The sequence below is a fragment of the Patagioenas fasciata genome, chromosome 10, assembly GCF_037038585.1.
Source record: "Patagioenas fasciata isolate bPatFas1 chromosome 10, bPatFas1.hap1, whole genome shotgun sequence".
NCBI lineage: Eukaryota > Metazoa > Chordata > Aves > Columbiformes > Columbidae > Patagioenas > Patagioenas fasciata.
The window spans coordinates 18,766,762-18,786,487 of record NC_092529.1 but is presented as its reverse complement, the minus strand read 5'-3'; the positions used below and the strand labels follow the sequence as shown (position 1 = coordinate 18,786,487).

The 19,726-nt window shown below is 41.7% G+C and overlaps 1 protein-coding gene across 30 annotated transcripts in view; it reads right to left on the bottom strand.

Annotated features, from left to right (window-relative positions):
* The window catches only part of MAGI1 (membrane associated guanylate kinase, WW and PDZ domain containing 1), a 343,515-nt gene that overhangs the window by 139,498 nt on the left and 184,291 nt on the right, over positions 1-19,726 (bottom strand). The gene's annotated exons all lie outside the window — the stretch shown is intronic.

Sequence of the window (19,726 nt, the reverse complement as noted above, 5' to 3'; positions counted from 1 at the left end):
TGTGAAGACTTAGTACCCTAGTGGAACAGACAGTGTCAGAAGGGTTTTAAATTGTAATGCTATCACTTTAACATCTTTAAGGCACTTTTTAGAAGATAAACTCATCTGCCTATAATGACTAAATGACACGGTAATGGAGAAGAGCTTAAGGTTTTCTTATGGTAATAAAAGGGAATACTTCACCCAGAAAGAAAAGTAGAGAGCTATGCACTTGCTAGAAACATTTCCAAGAATCTTTCAAAATAATGGAAAAACAAATACATGTGTAAGATTTACACACACAGACTCACACTGACGTGGATTTCTGGCAGCAGCCATCACTTCAGAGAGGCAAGATAGAAAATTCAAACTCTCAGCAAAGTACTTGATGCAGGAACACAATTCCAGGAAGGAACTGGCAGGTGATTCTGTGACAGTCCTAGGATTGGTGAGAACGGTTGGCCAATGCTAGCACCCCATCCATTTCCAAAAATATTTAAGTAATATAGCACAAATATTGACTATGCGATGCACAAATAAGATGTCTTAGAGGAAAGCCCTTAAAGAGTAACATGAAAAAAAATCCCACACTGTTTTCACTAATCCTCTGTGGAGCACCCCTGGCTCTATACAATCTAGTTAGCCTGCATGTTTTATTTGCTCCTATGTAACCCTAAGGAGAAAATACTGAACAAAGTTGCTTCACTCTTTCCAAACACAAATAGCATAACTCTAAACAAAAGATTTTGTGGGTGCATAACCACAGTGATCTGCCTGTTTCCCTGGCTGCTGAATTTGTGAAACTGTTGTCATTAGAAAAATTGCTCATCACAGTCCTGTGTTGAAAAACAAACACAGAATAAAAGGTACTTCACAGCATGATTTGCAACTGAAAGCCAATCAAAAAGCAATGAATACACTCCAACAAAGCTAAATGAAATAGCATAGCTCTTTTAGCCAGCACATGAACCAAAAGATTATACTTGACATCTGGCAGTAGGTAAAAACACGCTTGGTGAACTGCAACTCTCAAAGTACTCTGCAGAATATTGATACCAAGTAAGTCAGAAAGTAACTACAGCTGGACCATTAGGAGAACCCAGAAGAAAAAGAAAATGTGTTCTTTGAGGTGAGACAGGATAGTAACCCCAATATAGACTATATATTTTTTTTCGTCCTTTAATTAGATTTTTCATTGGTTTGCATTATTCTATTCAAATTCATTGCAACAGCTGATTACTTAGTCAAGACTTTCCAAAAGCAGAACTCTGTTTTGCGTATGCACTGATGCCAAGCAAATTTCTCCATTATAAAATAACAGTTGCAATCGTTCCTTCCCAACTGAGTTCTAAAACATAAATATGCCCATTTAATAAGAATGCAGGACAATTAATGTTTATTAAAAGCACACAAGGCATCAAACCCACAGCAGAAGCCAAAACATGCATTATGATTTTGGTCTTGTCAATACTTGCATACACAAATAAGTAGAAAAATTCATATTTTTCATTACTCCTACTTCAAAATTGTCACAATCCTGGGTTTAATTTTAAAATTATCACATGTAATTTCCACAGAAGATTCAACCTATATTTTATATTATAGAATCACAGAATAGTTTGGGTTGGAAGGGACCTGGTTCCAACCCCGCTGCCATGGGCACAGATACCTTCCACTAGACCAGGTTGCTCAAAGCCTCATCCAACCTGGCCCTGAACAATTCCAGGGATGGGCCACCCACAGCTTCTCTGGGCCTCCTGTTCTGGTGCCTCACCACCCTTGTGGGGAAGAATTTCTTCCTTATAACTAATCTAAATCCACCCTCTTTCAGTTTAGAGCCATTACCCCTCGTCCTATCACTATATAACCTTGTAAAAAGTCCCTCTGCAGCTTTGTTGTAGGTCTCCTTTACGTACTGGAAAGATGCCATAAGGTCTCCCCGGAGCCTTCTTTTCTCCTGGATGAACAACGCCAGCTCTCTCAGCCTGTCTTAGCAGAAGTGCTCCAGCCCTCTGATCATCTTTGTGGCCTCCTCGGGACTCACTCCAACAGGTCCATATCCTCCTTATGTTGGAGGCCATAGAACTAAATGCAATACTCCAGGTGGGGTCTCACGAGAGCAGAGCAGAAGCAGGAGAATCACCTCTCTTGAGCTGCTGGTCACACCTATTTTGACACAGCCCAGGATACGTTTGGCTTTCTGGGCTGCAAGAGGGCATTGCTGGTCCTGTTGAGTTTCTCATCAACTAACACCCCCGAGTCCTTCTCCTCAGGACTGCTCTGAATCCATTCTCTGCCCAGCCTGTATTTGTGCTTGGGGTTGCCCTGGCCCATGTACAGGACCTTGCACTTGACCTTGTTGAACTTCATGACGTTCACACAGGTCCACCTCTCAAGCCTGTCCAGGTCCCTCTGGATGGCATTCTTTCCCTCCAGCATGTCAAGGAATTATTTGACCATTCAGGAGGTCAGGGATACTGGGAAAATGCCACTTACATATGTTCTTCAAGAAACAGAAGGTCAAAATTCACAGTTAAGTTGCAGTGAAGAGCGTGGCTCAATATATGCCACTCCTCTCTTGCACTTACGTGCTTCCCAAACCTGATTCTAAAAAGACCTTGTTACATGCAAATACAATCCATTATATCAGCTCAATTAAACTTAACGGTATCATAAAGTCAGCGAGCATCTGGAAGTATTGATAAGGTTTCAGTTTATGGACACTTTGGTAGGGGAACTGCTGTTTTCTTTTACATAATGATGCAGCTATTATGGATTTGGGGAGGTTGAGTTTGGGGGCTTTTTTCGTTGCTTTCAGTTTAACAGTTTGCTATACCTTCATTCAAACATATATGTGAGAACAGTGGTACTGAATTTCTTCCAGTTTTAATCTTGAAATCTGGTGTATATATATATAAAGAAGCTTTCTCATCAGTTCAACAGCTTGTCTTATCCTGATGCATTGGAATAAAGAGACAGCTCACTTTGGCCATATGTTTCAGTTGTTCCTCTCACTCCCCCGCTGTCTTTCCACACATACCATGACCGTGGACAACCTCTCCATAAGTGGGCAAACAAATGGTTTAGCTTAGATTTGCACAGTGTGTGCTGGCTTGTGTGGGCTCCAGGATCCAACTTGGCTTTATAATTTCAGCAAACATATTTCTGACAGACACCGTGGTAATTAGAGCAGCTCGATTTTATTAGATTGACAACAGATTAAAGGCCAGGATCTCAACTAGCAGAAATTGGTGTTGCTACCCCGAAATCCATGGTGCTACACTGATCTATATCAGATGCAAGCATGGCCCCAAGACTTTTACATTGTTTTGTGTCCCTTTATGTAACGAGATTTTGAAAATTAAATGTTTTCAAGCCTGTGACTATGGTGCATCATCTACTTGCACAGAGTAGGCTTCACTGACATTCTGGAATTCAGTTTCCGCTTCTAATTGTCTGCCCCACCAAATGGTTTAAATTCATGAAGAACAATGTAATTGAATTTCAGATTAAGAGTGGGAGCCTTTTCATTCCTATACAATGAGAAGGGGGGGGGGGGGAAGAGTAAAATCTCATCTTTTGGGATCTTTATAGATCCCAATGGCTCTGGACAGTCTGCCCCTCATTTTCATCTGAAAACGTTCCGTATGTGTCTCCTTTATGTCTCACATCTCAGTGATCTGAGCTACCTATAGTTTGAATCGGTGATGATTTCTATTAAGGAAAAACCCCAAACTGACAAGTTCAGATGCAAGACCCATTTGCGCAAGCCTTGAATTCTCAAGGACTGAAAGCCCAGACATGAAGATCCTCAAAACACCATGGACTTAGCAGACAAACAGCACATGTAATGCTGAGGAAGACCCTTAATTAAAGGGGCAGCCTCATCTAAAAAGCTGTTCTATCTTAGGTCTTGTGGGCCTTCACCTAGTCCTTATCAGCCCTTCTTCAACAGGCAACAGGACCCACGTACCAAACCTCACTGTTTATATAGCTGACAGTAAGATTCTGACTATGTGCCAGGATGTTCAGAGGCTGTCCTGGATTGTCCCCATGCAAGCAGGTGACCTGGGTGTGCAAGGATGAGGGCAAAGGAGGCCTTTTACATCTGGTGGGTCCATGCTTGTTATCATAAGCATGGCCATTAGCAAATCTCATCAAGCACTCATCTGACCTCATACCAGAGGTGAGCTGCATTTGTTTTGATCAGGGAAAGAAGAGAGGATAAAAATCCATTAAAATGAACCAACTCTAAGAGGCAATTGAGACTATCCCATTTATTTGAAGTAGACATTATATCACAAAACATTTCAAGAGCTTTGCGATGTTTGGTCTATTTTTAAAGACTCTTAGTTAGTCATAGATGAACCTCAAAACATTCAGCAGCTTGATATGACTAACTATGCTTATCCAAGCCTGTGACCTGACACAAAAAGCAGTTGCAGTGATTTATATCAACTGAGGACGTCAAACTAGGAGACAGGTCTCTCTTGTGATGCATAAGAATTTTTTGCTGTTACAACTCTAGTTCAGAACAACTCAAAAGAAAGAATCTTCCACAAGAAAACACCACTATCATAATCTAGTCTGACCTCTCAAGACAAGCAAAGAATGTTCCACCCAGTAACTCCTCCATCACAGCTATGCAATACATTTTAAGATGATTTTTAAAACATTTGGATGTCTCCAAGACTGGCAGAAACCAACTTATACCTTCAGAAGTTCGTCAGGACCTATTTTGTATGTAGTAGACAAACAAAAAAACACTCAAGATATTTTATCAGTTCAAGAGAGAGGCAAGAGGAGTCTTTCTTTGTTCTTTAAATCTCTTGCTAGTGTGACACAAATTCCTTATTTACAAGGCTGAGGTATTTCCAGAGTGAAGAGTGCTGTCCTCAGGGGTCAGCAGCTCTTTATACAACCAACCACACTCGGACATTAAAGAAATATTTCCCATCAAATTACTAGCACAACAAATAAATTAAAGCCCAGCTAATGAGCATGCCTTATAAATGTACTGATTTATTATCCCCCAAGTCAGAGGGTGTTCATCCCCTGGAATAACTCAGGAAACATGGTCACAACTGGTTTGAACCAAACTATAACACTGGTGAGTGGCCACTATAGAGCAGCACTGGAGCTGAAGATCCTCCTCCCTCCAAAAGCATCACCTGTATTCCCACTAAAGCAACAAAACCCTGATCCAGTGCTCACCTGAAATCAATGGGACCAGGTCAAACACAAGTGCTCTGTCTCTGTCATACGCACAGAACGCAATTGTTCTCTCTGAAACTCCAAAAACACGTATCGGAAGTGAATCAAGAGAATTCATAGTTGGAAAAAAGTCATACCTGGAATGCATCATGGCTCTAAAGGCAACATTTTCCCTTCCATTCCCCACACGAAGCCGTTTGAAAGCACACCAAAAAAAATTACTGAGTGCTAAAATTGCAGTTTTATTCATTCCAAAACAAGTTTCCACAAGCTGTCCACAGCTATTCTGCTTTCCAACATCTCTTGCCCAATAAAAGACCGGGATAAAACACCACAAAAAAAAAAAACCACAAAAAACTATCTGCATTAAAAATTAAATACCTGTAATATTACATATTTTTAAAATTAAGTATTTTTTTGGCAAAAGCAGCACTTTTCTTTTGGCCACAGTTCTGTAACTTGCAAATGTTTTGACTGATCTGGGTCATATTTAGTTGGACATTTTCATCTGGGCTTACAAATAAAATAACACAATTTTCCCAGGAACTTCTAAACAGTTCAATAGCAAAAGAATTCTGAAAAGTTTGGCAACTATTAAGCCTACCAAGTAACTTTTCCTTAAAAAAAAAAAAAATTCTGTATTATAAAAGAACAACTTCACGATAATTTAAATCGTTATCATGTGGGCTGACCATATGAATACTATCAGAGCTGTATATTGCGGCACATTAGTTTTTTCCAGCTGGGTGATGGGCAGAATTGTTTGCTTTTTAATCCAGCCACATCTGATATCACAAAGAAAAAAAGGAATGGTGAGCATGAACAACTTGGCCCAATGCATGGGAAAGCAGACTTTTCCCCCCGAAATACTTTGCTTTTGTTGATTTTGAGACTGAGCGTCTTGACTTCCACAGCTTTTTCTTTCTATGATTTGGATGATCCTATTGTGGTGACAAAGTCACGGGTTTATCCTTCTCATTTTCCTAAAATCTGCACACAGGTATGCTTTTACTGGAAATTAAGGTCTAAGTATTGATAACACCCTGTGGTGTTTCAAGCAAGAATTTCATCTTGCGGTTTGGATATTGCTACAAAAAATTACATATTTGTTAGGTTTTGTTACAATTTTTGAGATCTTCAATGTATTAGTCAAATTCGTTAAACTTGCCAGTATTCTGGTGATCATCAAATCCACGTGGTCATGAAAGCTAAGTGCACATGGGCAGACAAATGCAATGTTATTTTTTGTCTTTTTAACTTCTATATTACAGTCTTAACCTAATGCAGTATCATTTTTGCTTCCCATTTTTCAAATAAACCATTAGACTATCCAATATGGCATGTTACTTTGGAAAGTCAAATTAAGTGATGATTAGCTAGTGAATGTATTATAAAAACAAAACCCACATAGGCATGATTTAGATGTGAAGTGCCGTTTTGGTATTAAACCACTCAGCTTCCATTGACAGTACAACATTCAGAGACACAAATTAGCCTTTATCTATAATTATATGCATGCATTTACAAAAAAAAAAAAAGTTTTGAAACGTATTTTCTGGGAAAACAATCTTGAGACAAAACAATTAGGCACTCATATCAGCCTCTGCCTTGTTCAAAGTAGGTAAAATTGGTATTTTGAGGTATAGTTCCCAGGCAAATTGCATGCAGCACAGGTGCTTCAGAATCCGCAGGCTGGTTTTTTTGAGAGAGCTCTCACTTCTTTCATCTCAGGAAACAGATAAGCATTTGAACTTAACAGCCATGAAAATGATGTGGCCAGAGGTGTATATTCTGCTAAGCACCCAATGCCTGAGCATCTCTGAATCCCAAAGACAACAAGTGACACTCGCAGGCATCATTGCCTTTACTTCACCTTATTTTGGACTAGCCCTTCTTTTGTTTCAACTTGCTCCTCTTTCTTTTTTATTCATTTCCAGTGGTGCAGAAAGCTTCTATGCAGCCTCAATAGACGCCTGGTTTTGGTATGAGAATATACAGAACTGTCCTTTCAAATTTTAGCTCTAACAATGAAAGTCGGATTTCCAAAGCTCCATATACAACACAATATTTTGCCAAATAGATATATTTTTTCCCCTTCCTTCTAAAGGCAGCACCATAAAAGCTGCACTTTAATAATTAGATAGGGCTTTTCATCCACCTATCCCAATGAGCTTTAAAAAAGGAGTGTATCATTAGCCTCAGCTTACCATGAGAGAAAATAATGTGGAGAGGGATGAATTTTCACCATTGTTTGTATTTGGAAGTGGGGCATGAAGAACTCTAACGCAACTAGGACCCTAAAGTACCATGTCTTCTACATAATGCCAAATATACAAGTTTTTGCCCCAAAGAGCACTCAATAGGGATGCAGCTCCACAGCAGCACAGGCAAATTCAAGCCCCAGGCTCTCTCCCACCTCCTAAACATTCACTCTTGCTCCCTTCCTTGCAGCAGTTGGGCCATTCCAGAAACAAAGCTACAGGAGGTTTATCAGGAGCTGTGAGTGCCCTGTGTGGGATGGGGGGAGCCCAGCCCTGCTCCCAGCACCCTGCACACCCACCGCCTGCATCCCCATCACGGTCAGACCCGGGTTGGTGGGCTGACCTGCCACCTTGCGCCCTGTCCCATCACCCAGGGGACACAGCTGCCTTGTTGCTCATCACAGCTTCATGCCCTGAAAGCCCAAAAAGCCTACTAGAGAATGGACTGGCAGGAGCTGGGCAAAAGCCTGCCTTAAATATAGTGCTGCCCTTCTTCTCCTTCACTCCTCCTGCCTTTTGAGGAAGATAACAGATCAGCAATTAACGCAACCAGGCAGAGCCTGTGCAGCAGGCACTGTCTATACACAACTTGCCGTGGTCATTGTTACTGTGGGTCAGCTGCAGAACGTTGAAAAAGTTAGACCGATAAATTTAATATCGGGTGGCATTTAAGCTGCTGACAGCCTATTAAGCCCACTGTGCTGCAGGATGCGGGCACTTAATTACTGAGATGGTATCGGACCTCACAGTCAGCACAGTGTGGTATATGTTGGCTTGCAAGCAAAGCCCAACAAACCTTTATTAATAAAACTTAAAGCTAGAAAAGCTTTGAATATAGGAGCTGTTGTAGTCCTGCTGCTGCAGAGTTTGGGTCGTCTGTAGGCTGTGTCAAACAGCAGCAGAGACCAAAGCAGCAGCCACCCCAGCTCCTGCAGCATTTTTCCAGAAAGGAGGACTATTCCTTGCTGTTGCTTCATGTAACATATTGATAATTTTTTCCTCTTTTTTTGTTGAAACAAAGCCAATGAAACAGCTCTTCAGAGGGCAAAGACAATTCTCAGAGTTGAGATAAACTGTGGAAGGATATGCAAAAGATCAATCACTTCACCCAGTCAATAACACTCTTCTATTAACAGAGCTTGCGTATATCTTAAGACAGGTCATTTTCTCAATTTTTCCTCTTTTTTGGAGATACATAAGCCTGTGGCATGCAGACATGATGGTGACCAGAGGAAAAGACAGGAAGCTCCCAGAGAATACACAGCTGGGAGATACCCACCAGCCTACAGAAATACCTGTTGGCCCATTGCAAAGCTGGGGTCTGGACCACCAGTTCCCACTGCACGTTGCCAACTCTCGCTGCCACAAGTTTCAATGGATAAAGATGGAATTTGGCAAACTTGATGGGTACAAATGACAGAAGCAGAACTGGCAGGCTCCGAACAGCTCGGTTTCTTATTGCCTAGATGCATCAGAATAAAACCAAATATGGTCGCACAGGGAGAAGGAATATGAGGCAAGGGAGAATAACCAGAAGGTTTTAACCCAATCATGCTTTCTATTTCAGTAGGAAGGACAGACGACAGGTTCTTGAAGTGCACTGAAGACTCTCTGTAGGAAGAGGTTCAAGTACCAAGGCGATGGTCAGCAACATAAAATAACTAGACGACGAAATTTAATAGTGTCAGGCTCATTTGAATGTGTATTTTTAAAGTGCATGTAAAATAAGGAACTCCTGAGGGAAAGCTGTCAAAAAATAGTGTAATTAGATCTGAGGTCATGAAAGACATCAAAAGAGTTCACGATTTCTTCCACTCCACCCAAGAATATCCAAAGAATCTAGTTTCAAAGCCCAAGGCACAAGTGCAATTATTTGTTCAGGTGCTGGTCACATCCCCATAATTTCTGTTGCTGTGACGTTATTGCAAACCTCAAGTAACACCAGCAAAGGCAGCTGCCTTCCACCATATGGCAAACAGAAATATTTACTCACCTTTAAAACTCTTCTCAGGTTATGGACAGGTGACCAAAACAAATCAAGTTACCACTGGCCATGCAACAGCATCAGAGCACCCCAGGACTCAAACAGAGTATGAGTTTTTAAATAGTAAAAGTTTAAGACTTTGAATTAACTCGTTTCATTTTTCCTTTGCTCAGGCACAGCCAGCGACAGCAGCTCAGCTGATGAGCAGCAGCTCATTAAGCTGAGCCAGCCCAGGCAATTGTGCTGCGCAAAGATACCCTGATTTTATGCCATTGTTTCTTTTGGTAAACTCATTCTGCATCAGAAGTGGTGTTGTTTGGAACATCGGAGATGTTAAGAGAGCAAATTTGTTTAACTCTATGAATATGGAGAGTAATTGAGTAAATTTGATACACTGGTTAAAGGAGAAAAGGGATCAGAGAACAGTTACCATAAAACCTCATTATGAAAGCACCCATGAGAGCCATCGGTTTGCACTATTACTATATAAAGACTTTTTGTCATAATGGGGATATCTGAAATAGTGCTTAGTGCAGTGGGACATGCTTTAACTTCATAAAGAACGTTACAACAGGCAACTATTTAATAAGGCTGCTCAAGGATCAGGTCAGCAGGTAATTCATCAGGAGTGAGCCACTTTTAAATATTTTACTAATAGAACACACCAAGATAATACTATCCCATTCACCAGCTTGCCCTTCGAGATGATACAACCCTAGTACCTCCTTTACAGTGAAGCAGACCTTTTATTAGAGAAAGGTCCCTCAATTTAAAGATCTCCCCCATGGTGACAGTGTGCCATTTTACAGCTAGAGATGCAAAGACTTCTGCGTATGAAAGCAACATTTGGGTGGCACTAAAATCTCCCCTTGCTTAAAAATTTAAGCTTTGTGTGTCAGATGGAGCCAGCAGCAACACCTGAAAAGGCTGTTTCACACACCCCATTACAAGCTTCTACTTTCAATGACTCTCATTTCAAAGTTTCCCAAACTTTAAATACTGTGGATGAAATCTCTCATAGTTGTTCTCTGCCCCTCCTATAATAGCTTGCTCTCACATTTGGGGGGAAAGTAGGACTTTGAAATTTTGTGGCGTTCCTTTGCTCCCCCTCCGCCTTTTTAAAAAGCCTATAATATTATACTTTTTATATGCCTGCTAAAACACAGTCTCCCAAATTAAGTACTTCTGAGCTACCAAAGACCACAGTCCAGATTGCTTGAATTGTTTTTGTTCCTCTCTGTGCACGCAGGTGTTCCCCATGAATTCTTCCATCCTGATGTTGGACATTCTCATTTCACCTATAAAACCCGTTTCTCACATAGTGTGCAACAGAGGGTTGCCAGAATAAGAAAACAAGTCTGAGCACATGTATTCGACAAGACTTGCCCAGATAATGGCAGAAGATAATGTGTAAAATGGTCAAATTATGGCAGCATCAATTCTGAACCCCAAATTAGCCTCAGACCCATGTCTATTCAGCTCTGACCAAAAGACAGAGTCTGAGCAAAGAAAATGCCTCATAGATGGTGCCCAGCAGGAAATGCCCCAAAATCCAAGCCTACCAATACAAAGCTGAGTTTTCAAAAAATACTTCTGTTAGTATAACAAGCTCCCTAATTAAGTCAATGCTAAGTCTCCCATTTTTTCTTATAGAATTTGGAAACTCAAGTCAATCATGCTTAGCTTGTTAGTATTTCCTAGGGTTCTCCTGAATCCAACAATATACTTTTAATTGTGTCATGGTACATTATTTTAGTTAGGCTAGCAAAGTTTCACAGACTAGTTTCTCTCCACCTCTTTTGCAAGGATCCTATTTACCATAAACACTGAAGCAGAAACTCATCAACATGATGTACCGAATGGACACCTTCATCTGCAGAGAAGAAATGGGTTGTGATTCACCATGCGATTAACTTGCTGATACTGTAGCACAGTGCAGCTCAAAATCAGACCGCACTATCTTGGAGAAGCACAAGGAAGATGAATAGAGGTCACTAATATTTAGTCACCAAGACCTTTATAAAAGTCAGACTAGTTAGACTGCAGTGACCCAAAAAGGCCACTGAACTAATAAAATAATAGAACACACAAAATATGAGAAAGAGAAAAATGGAAAAAAAAAAAATGAAAAGGATCCACCCAATCAAACAATGACTAAAGGAGCTGATAAGGGAATTAAATGCTCTGTGTTGTACCCTAATAACCTAAAGAGAATCTGAAACTTCAAATAATGAGAACAGCAGGGCTCAGCCTTCACGTGCCCCAAATCACAGCTGCTTAACAAAGTGATGATAAAACTAGCTCGAGTACTCGAATGCCAGTCTCACTGTGGCTTTCTAGACCATTTCCAGTTTCCCTGCAGTTTGGCACTGTGAGAATACTTTCTGGGGCATTCATCTCCTTCATAAAAACATTTATCTCATCAGCAAGTAATGTGTGACATCCTCACTGGCAGTCCCAGGAGTGAAGGGAAGGATTTAATGAGCACAGACTCTAAATCACTTCCTGATTAGGGCTCAAAATGAGTTTGACTACATCTTCAAAAGAAGAAAAAAAAATAAAAATCTTTGTGTAGAAAAGGCAAAGGACAGTTTTACTCATGCAGCTGAGTGTGGTAAAATATTGTCTTGTCAACTAAACCACATTCCAAACACACCTTTAACCACCCATCACTGTAGCACTGTGTAAGTTCTTGTGCTACTACAGCCCCTCACCATCATCCGATAAAGGACTGGGGTTCCTCAGGAGATGTCTCAAGCCTCAGGCTTTTTGTGGCCCATATAAGAAAAAGAGGAAGAGAAGACTTTTTAATCCCCAGTCACTTCCCCACCGCTACCCAGGGTTTGCATTCTGCTGCCAAATTGCTGGCACACCATCAAGAAATGACACACTATTAATCACCACCGCAGTGCTGACAACGCGTGCATTTCCAATAGCACCTTCTACATGACTATTATTCAGCTGCTCCCCATTTGTTTAAATTAACGTAAAAAAATCAACACCAGAGTGTTCTCAATGCCAGCAGCAAGCCTGCCAAAGTCTTCTGGTAAAACCTGTACCCAGAGACGGTGCAAACAGGAGAAAAGAGAGGAGTAATTCTACTTTTTCCCCCAATATATCATGATTTGATAAACAGTGCTCTTTCAGAGTTATTATTTTTTATGTGCTTGATTCTCACCATATCTTTAAATGCATTAAAAGGCAATGTTGAACCATGATGAAAACAAAACAAACACACCAAAAAAAAAAAACCCCCAAACAAATTGAAACTTCCAATCTACAACAGATCAAGAGTTTCCTCAGAGAAAAGAGGAAAGCGGTAACACCACCGTTCCCAGGTGGGACTCTACCTCTGCTTGGGTAGGGAAGGCAACAAGCTACTTTTCAATATCATAAGTGATACTCACAGCACTATTCTAACAATTGCTGACGGGACTACATTATTCATCAAATAGTTTTTTCCCTTTTTCAACACAGAAAATTTTCAGAAAATCTATGACAAAGTCATTCAGGCACAGCTCACTTAGGGTTGACTTTACACAGTTTTCTTGGGAATTTTGCCTCATTGGCATCAAATTGCTGGGTCAACTATTTTTCTTCTGGAATTTAATTTTCTTAATGAAACCTTTGAAAGAGTATTTAAAATAAAAAGAAATAAAAAAAAAAAAAAAAAAGAAAAATATTTAGTCTCTTCCAAGGAAAGACTGTAGGTGTTTATGACATTTTACATCAACTAGATATTATACAATTTTTAAGAAAAAGTTTCACTTAAGTTACCATTGACTCTCCAGTTCATGACATTTTGATGTTAGCAGTTATTAATAAATGCAAGTGTGAGCATTTCTATTATACACACATACCCAATATATATATCCCATGTAACCATGTCAATATAGGGCACGTTGATATTAACATATTTTATGCAAGTATGCTAACCTTACTATAAGGAGATACAATGTCTGTCCCATGGGTGAATTCAGTGGGGGTGGGTGCAATCAACCCAACGTTAAACTATCACCCTTCCTTACATGCGCTTTTTTACTAAATCTGAAACATGGTCAAGTATTAATTTTGAGGTGATACTAACTATCCTAAAGGAAAGGATTTCTTGACAGAAAAGGACAGATTTTGCCAAAGCACATCTCTCAAAAGTAAGTCCAGCTTTCAAAAACAAAACAAAAAACAAACAAACCAACAAAACCACCAAAAAACCACAATTACGGTTCCTCCCTGCATTCCACTGTGCACGGAAAAACTGGGAAAACCCAATAACTTGGGAATTTTAACTGTAGCCATCACTATCAAGTTCATCTCTAATTAATGAGAAATTGTAACAGAAATTCTGCCAGTCCTATGTAAATTTGGAAACTTGATTTAAACATGTCTTGTCTTCCAGATTTGTCTACAGCTGGGATTCCTGAAGACATCCTGCACTGAGTCAGAGCCAGAGCATGCCTTCAGATAGAGCACAACAAATCAAGGATATTTTTCCTACTTCTCCACGTTTTGTTTTTCAAGTAGAACAAACTCAACTCTCCTACTTGAGGAGAAGAAAAAGGAAGATTAGGACATTTGATCTGTTATCTTTTAGTAGTCAACTGGAATTCTACTGGATATCATCAAGGGGAGGGGGGAAAAGAATCTTACTTGTGTATGCAGGACAGCAACAACAGCTCAGGATTAGCTGCAGACAGAAAGACCATACAGGATTAACACAGTGAACCAGTCACCATGCTTACCAGAATATTCAAGAGCAAAATATTCAGAGGATTTCAGGACAGGATTTAGCAGAATTTGACTGAAAATAGCACCACATTTTGAATAAGCTTTATTGGATACCGCAGCACCCAGTATCTCTTGACCAAAATGACTTAATGTGCATTAATTGCAGAAGCATTTCTTACATAACCATTTAGAGAATCATTTCACTGGAAGAGATGCAAAGCTGTCAGAAAGGCATCTGTACACAAGCTTCAAAGCGCAGGCAAGAGCCTTACCTGCAGCATATGAACTTTTAAATGACTGAAATGCAAGCTAAGTATTATTACTGTCAGATGCAGAGTCAAGGACCCAGCACCATTTAATGAGTTTCTGCTGCTGAATTAATTGCTTTCATGGTTGCTTTTTTTCTTTCTGCACCACTTTGAATCCTATGACAGCCTTACTTGTGCTAGGGGTTGTCAATAATGACAAAAGGGATACTCTAAACTTCAAATTGCAGTTTGGATTACCTGCATTAGAAGAGTGTATAAAAACAAAACAGAAATTCAACTGGAGAAGGCTTATTGTTGTTATGGCAAAACCTGGCTCCGCCACACTGCAACAGCAAGGAGCTGAAGTGCTCCTGGAGCAGCTGCCTGCGCTCTTTTCTCACCAGATCTGCAGCAGTTTCCCACAAAGGAGTGAAGCATCATTCTTGGATCTACGAGGACCCATCATTGCTTCCATCTGACAGGAGCTAGCAGTAGGCAACGATGAATTGAAACAAGCTGGCAAGGGAGAAAACAATCCCTGCTCTTCTGCATCACTGAGCGAATCCCTTGCTCTCTCCAGAGCAAAGTTACTCCTTGACATAATTTCCCACACTGCAGGAGAAGCCACACATCAACAAGCAACAGGTTCACAATCTGGCCCTTTACTGAGCCAGACCCTCCAAAAGAAAAGCCATTCGCAGGGATCACAGCCTCCTGGGACTGAGCTACACTTTGCATTTTGCCCATTTTTCCTTGTGCTCTGCAGAATAGAGAAGGGGCATAATTAACACCACAAAGCTCAAGCTGCTGAACCTGGTTCAAAGACAAGCTGTGTATATTTATGTGATGCAAGTATGTTAGAAGTTTTATTAATCATCAGGGCAAGCACTGCCTTAAATTTGGATCCTCTTTGGCTACTGATTCCACCCACCACACTAGTAAACCATTTCCATTTACATGCAGACAGACTGATAGCAAGTAGCTAGAGCAAGAAAAGGACAATAAATAGATAGCAACGCATAATGCTGTTGATGTTAGATGAGATTGTAACCTCATCCAGCACGCAGTCAGCACTGGTGGCTGGAAAGTACTCTGCAAGTGCTACTGCCGTCCCCATACAGTCTCTCTCATAGCTGGCTATTCACTGACCATCTTTATTAACCCATGCTCTCGTCTGTATTACAAACCCTTGGTTTATTTTTCTAAACTCTTGTTGGCAGTTCGCACACCAGCAAAAGATGGAAGGTGCACAAGGACTAAATCCTAGTTCACGGTCGACTTGGCAGGTCACCCACAGACAAGGGATATACGGAAGGGCAGCCGCAATACGTGAAGCTGCTGCAGACACAGGTTTTAGCTGTCCTGTGGGCAAATGAAGCTGATCACTCTTCATCACTATTAACACACTGATATGTAAATACGAAATACATAAAATACAAGCCTTGTCTGCAAATTCCTTCGAAACACCTGGGAAAAAACCAGAAACCCTTTCCAGTGCAACAGTGGGCACAGATCACCAGCTAAGTTAACTCTAAAGGCAAATATTCCATTTTCACTGAGAGTTGCACTGTGCCATAATATGAATAACAAAGACCCCTTTCATTCTGCTGACAAATACAGTATAGCATGTCACAAATCACAAGGGGAGTAGACAACACAATGGCAGCAATTAAATGGGTGTCTTTTTATTAAGAAATACATATGATAATGACAGACTATGTATACTTGCCCCCACCGAAGCCTTCAAGAATTACACTGGCTAACATGGCTGTAAGTATTTAGGGATGTTACTTCTGTTACATAGAAAACTCTCTTAAGGAGGGGTATATCCAGCCAGCGCAGCACGATATGTGTTGAAGAAATAGATATTTTCTTTGGTTTTATGCTTGTTGTACACCTTGTTTATTGCAATTCACACACAGCTTCTGCAATTCATTCACAATTTATGTATTTCTGGAGAAGCTGGGGAAAAAAAAAAAAAATATGGCCTTTTTTAACTCTCTCACTGCCGGATTTCAGCAGAGACACCATCTCTGCCTCCTCCCTCCTTGCCCTCTGCCCTGGTGACCCAGCCTGCTCTTGGGAGCTTCACTTCCCAGCCCTCACACCTGCTTAGTTTAGGGGGTGTTTTGCAGAAAAAAGGACCCTCCTGCCCCGCTGTGCCTTTAAGCTGTGACCAGCCTCTCTGAGCCTGTCCCCCCCAACTCCTTGCTTGCCAGAGCCAGCAAAGGGATCACTGCCCGGCTCAGCTCACAGCACCTTGCCCCACGCGGCAGCCCCAGGAGTAGAAACGCACACTGATTCTCTCCTCCGACTTTACTTTTGGCGTGCATGGCCATCTAGGGAGCAGCTACACGTCTACCCCAGATGAGTACGTGCCTGGGGAGGTCTCCTTCCTGCCCCCTCCTCGGCTGCGCCGCAGGAGAACAACGCGGGGACAGACATTTAGCAACACCTGCTGTATCGCATTAATATGCACAGGGATGTATTGATGGTTTTTCCCATCCAGCACTAAGAGTGCATTGTTCGGGGCAATCCATCAGTGGATTGCTCCCCCCCACCATGCTGGCCCCACAAGCCTCCATCTGACATGTCCCCTTGTCTCCCAGCCTGGGCTGACGACCACGTTTAGGAATGCACTTCATTAAATCGGAGCTGCCCCATTCCAACCTGCAATGCGGAGGCTGTACAAAGCAAGCGCCACGCTTCCTCCCGCATTTCTTTCAAAAGCCCCATTGTTCAGCAGGCATCTGGTCCTGATCTCAGCCTATTCGTGCCCATTGACCCCGCTTTTCGCGGTGCACCCGCTCACCAACGGGCCTCACGTAAAGCCTGCTTGATGAATTAAAAAGCAGCACTAGCCATCTGTCCTCCTCCCAGGCTGGGCTAAGGCTGTGCGGCTCCGCAGCTCCCTCCCCAAGCCCAAAGCCTTCCCGGTATAACCCGCTCACTCCATACCCACACAACCTGCAGCTGAGGAACCACTGGGTTCGCTCTGTAAACACAGACCTAGCTTATCACATTTGCTGCTTTTCATTTTGCACGTTAGCATCTAGGAAAGAAAAAGAAGAAAGAGAATACAACAGAACGTTCTCACTTGCCTGAGTCCTTCGAAATTCAAGCACAAATACAAGATTAATCCTTCCTTTGTGAGGTCTTGTCTTTAAGTCGTGGTATGTAATGATCCTCAGCACTGCAGCAGAGGGGAATAAAAAATGCAGGGATCATAAGCAGGGGGAGGACAGGGCTTACTTACATCAGGGTTTCTGCCACATGACAATAGGTTTGAGAGGGAAGAATAAGCTGGCAGCAGCAGCTGACAGTGCAAAAGGGAGAACGCAGAAGCCTGCCTTTTATATTATTGGTGACATTTCTAACACATGACAACAATTTCCATCTGTATTTAAGCTGGGAGTGTGAGGAAAAGAGCATTACATCACAACTCCTCTATTCCTAGGGCTGTGGAATATGTAGGCCAGAGGGATTAAAAAGCACCTGTATATGCTGGAGATCTGAAATACCATGAGGCAGATTTCCCCCCGCCCCCCTCTCTTCTTTCTCCCTCACCCTTTTTATTTCTCTATCACCTTCGCTGAGCTGCTGTTTGAGAATATGCCCAGGGAAGTGCAAAACAGTATTGTTCTAGTTTGCAAGGCACCAGAATGGGGGAACTATGTGAATATGTATTTCTATCTGTTTCTCTCTCCATAACAGATACAGCACTCATTTTTGCAGGCAATCAGACATACAGAGCATTCTTCTGTTTTCTGCTCTGCTTGTCCCAAGGGCTCTGAGTTTCTCTTAAACTACCAACTTTCATCTTCCTTTTAAACCTGCAGGGAATTTTGGTGGGAGCAGAAACTATTTCTTTCTTTTTTTTCCTTTCACAGCCAACACATGCCTGTATCTTTTTAAGAGTAAACATCAAGAACAGGGGCCAAAGATATTTTGGAAAAAACACTTGACTGCTTCAGAGCCAGCAGGTGTCCGTCTTGGACGTTTTCCATGTATCTCACAGGACAGGATTGCTTCGATGCAGAACTGAAATCCCAGCGGCCTCCAGCCTGAAAGGAAACTGTGGCTTCGGTGAGTCAGTGATGGTCGGACCTCAAGGGATGCACAGGATGTCCCAGTGGGGTGGGCACAGGGCACTGGGGGGTCACCCCTGTCACCCGCTCCCACAGACCAGGGCTCAGATGCGGTGGGGACAGCACCCACCACTGCTGCTGTGACAAGCAGAGGTTTGAAACCACAGCACTGAACAGCCATTGCTCACAAAGCCACTGGAGACAGGTGTGGACACAGGAGACGGCTCACACGTAGACAGCACGTGTGTGCAAGGGCCAGGCAACACAAGGAAAAACGTCGTCTCTTGGTTCCGCTACCAAACCCAACAGCACAAATACAGCGACTGCTCTTACTGAGGTACCCCATTCCCAAAAGCGTTTGAACTGGGCAGGGGAAAAATGCCACCAAGAGACAGTAAGCCTTATATTACCTTTTCTAAGAGAAATAACCATACGTGAACAGGAGAATGGCCTGATTATCAACATATAAACCAGTCCTAATTTTACAGAACATAAATATTTTCATTAAAACACCACCTGGCCCAAGGTGCTGGGCCATTATGTGTCTCTTGTTTAAAAAGAAAAGATAAAAACCCTTTGCTCAAGATTCGCCTTCCTGATCTTTCAACAATAGCCTTATTGAGTGTCATGCTGTTTTTCGGGTATGTGTCCAGTCAGCTCACAGTCCCCATGGGAAGATCAAAGCCTTTGATAATGATGAGTTTAGAGTACTGAGTACAGTAAACTTTTAGACAGCAACACAAAAATAACTAACTCTTAATTCCTCGTCCCTTCTCTTGATGTCTACACAATAAAAAAAATCTGCACAAGCCAGACTGAAACTCTCTCACCAGATTATAGTCCAATGAGGCAGCACCTAAATGGGACATTCCAGAAAATAATGCCTTTATTGAAAAAGAAATGGAGCCTCTTACTTTCCATTTATTCAGAGATGCAGTCCACAATCATTTATGAAAACTCTTTCATAAAATCTAGAAAGGAGGGAGAAAGGAAACAATGAAATGACTTGTTTTTAATCTGGGGTTTAAAGGCTTTTTCTCTTTCCCAAAATCGTCCCGCACACAAAGAAAGAAATTCGATGCCAATCTCTGTTTCTGTATCACGAAAGCCCCTCCATGCCCCAGAGTAATCAATTTCTCAGAGCTTGTGTGGTCTACAGCAAAAGCCAAAGAAGGTATTTAAGTTTATATAGCCTTCAGCATATTGATGGCTTGCTTTTGAAATACA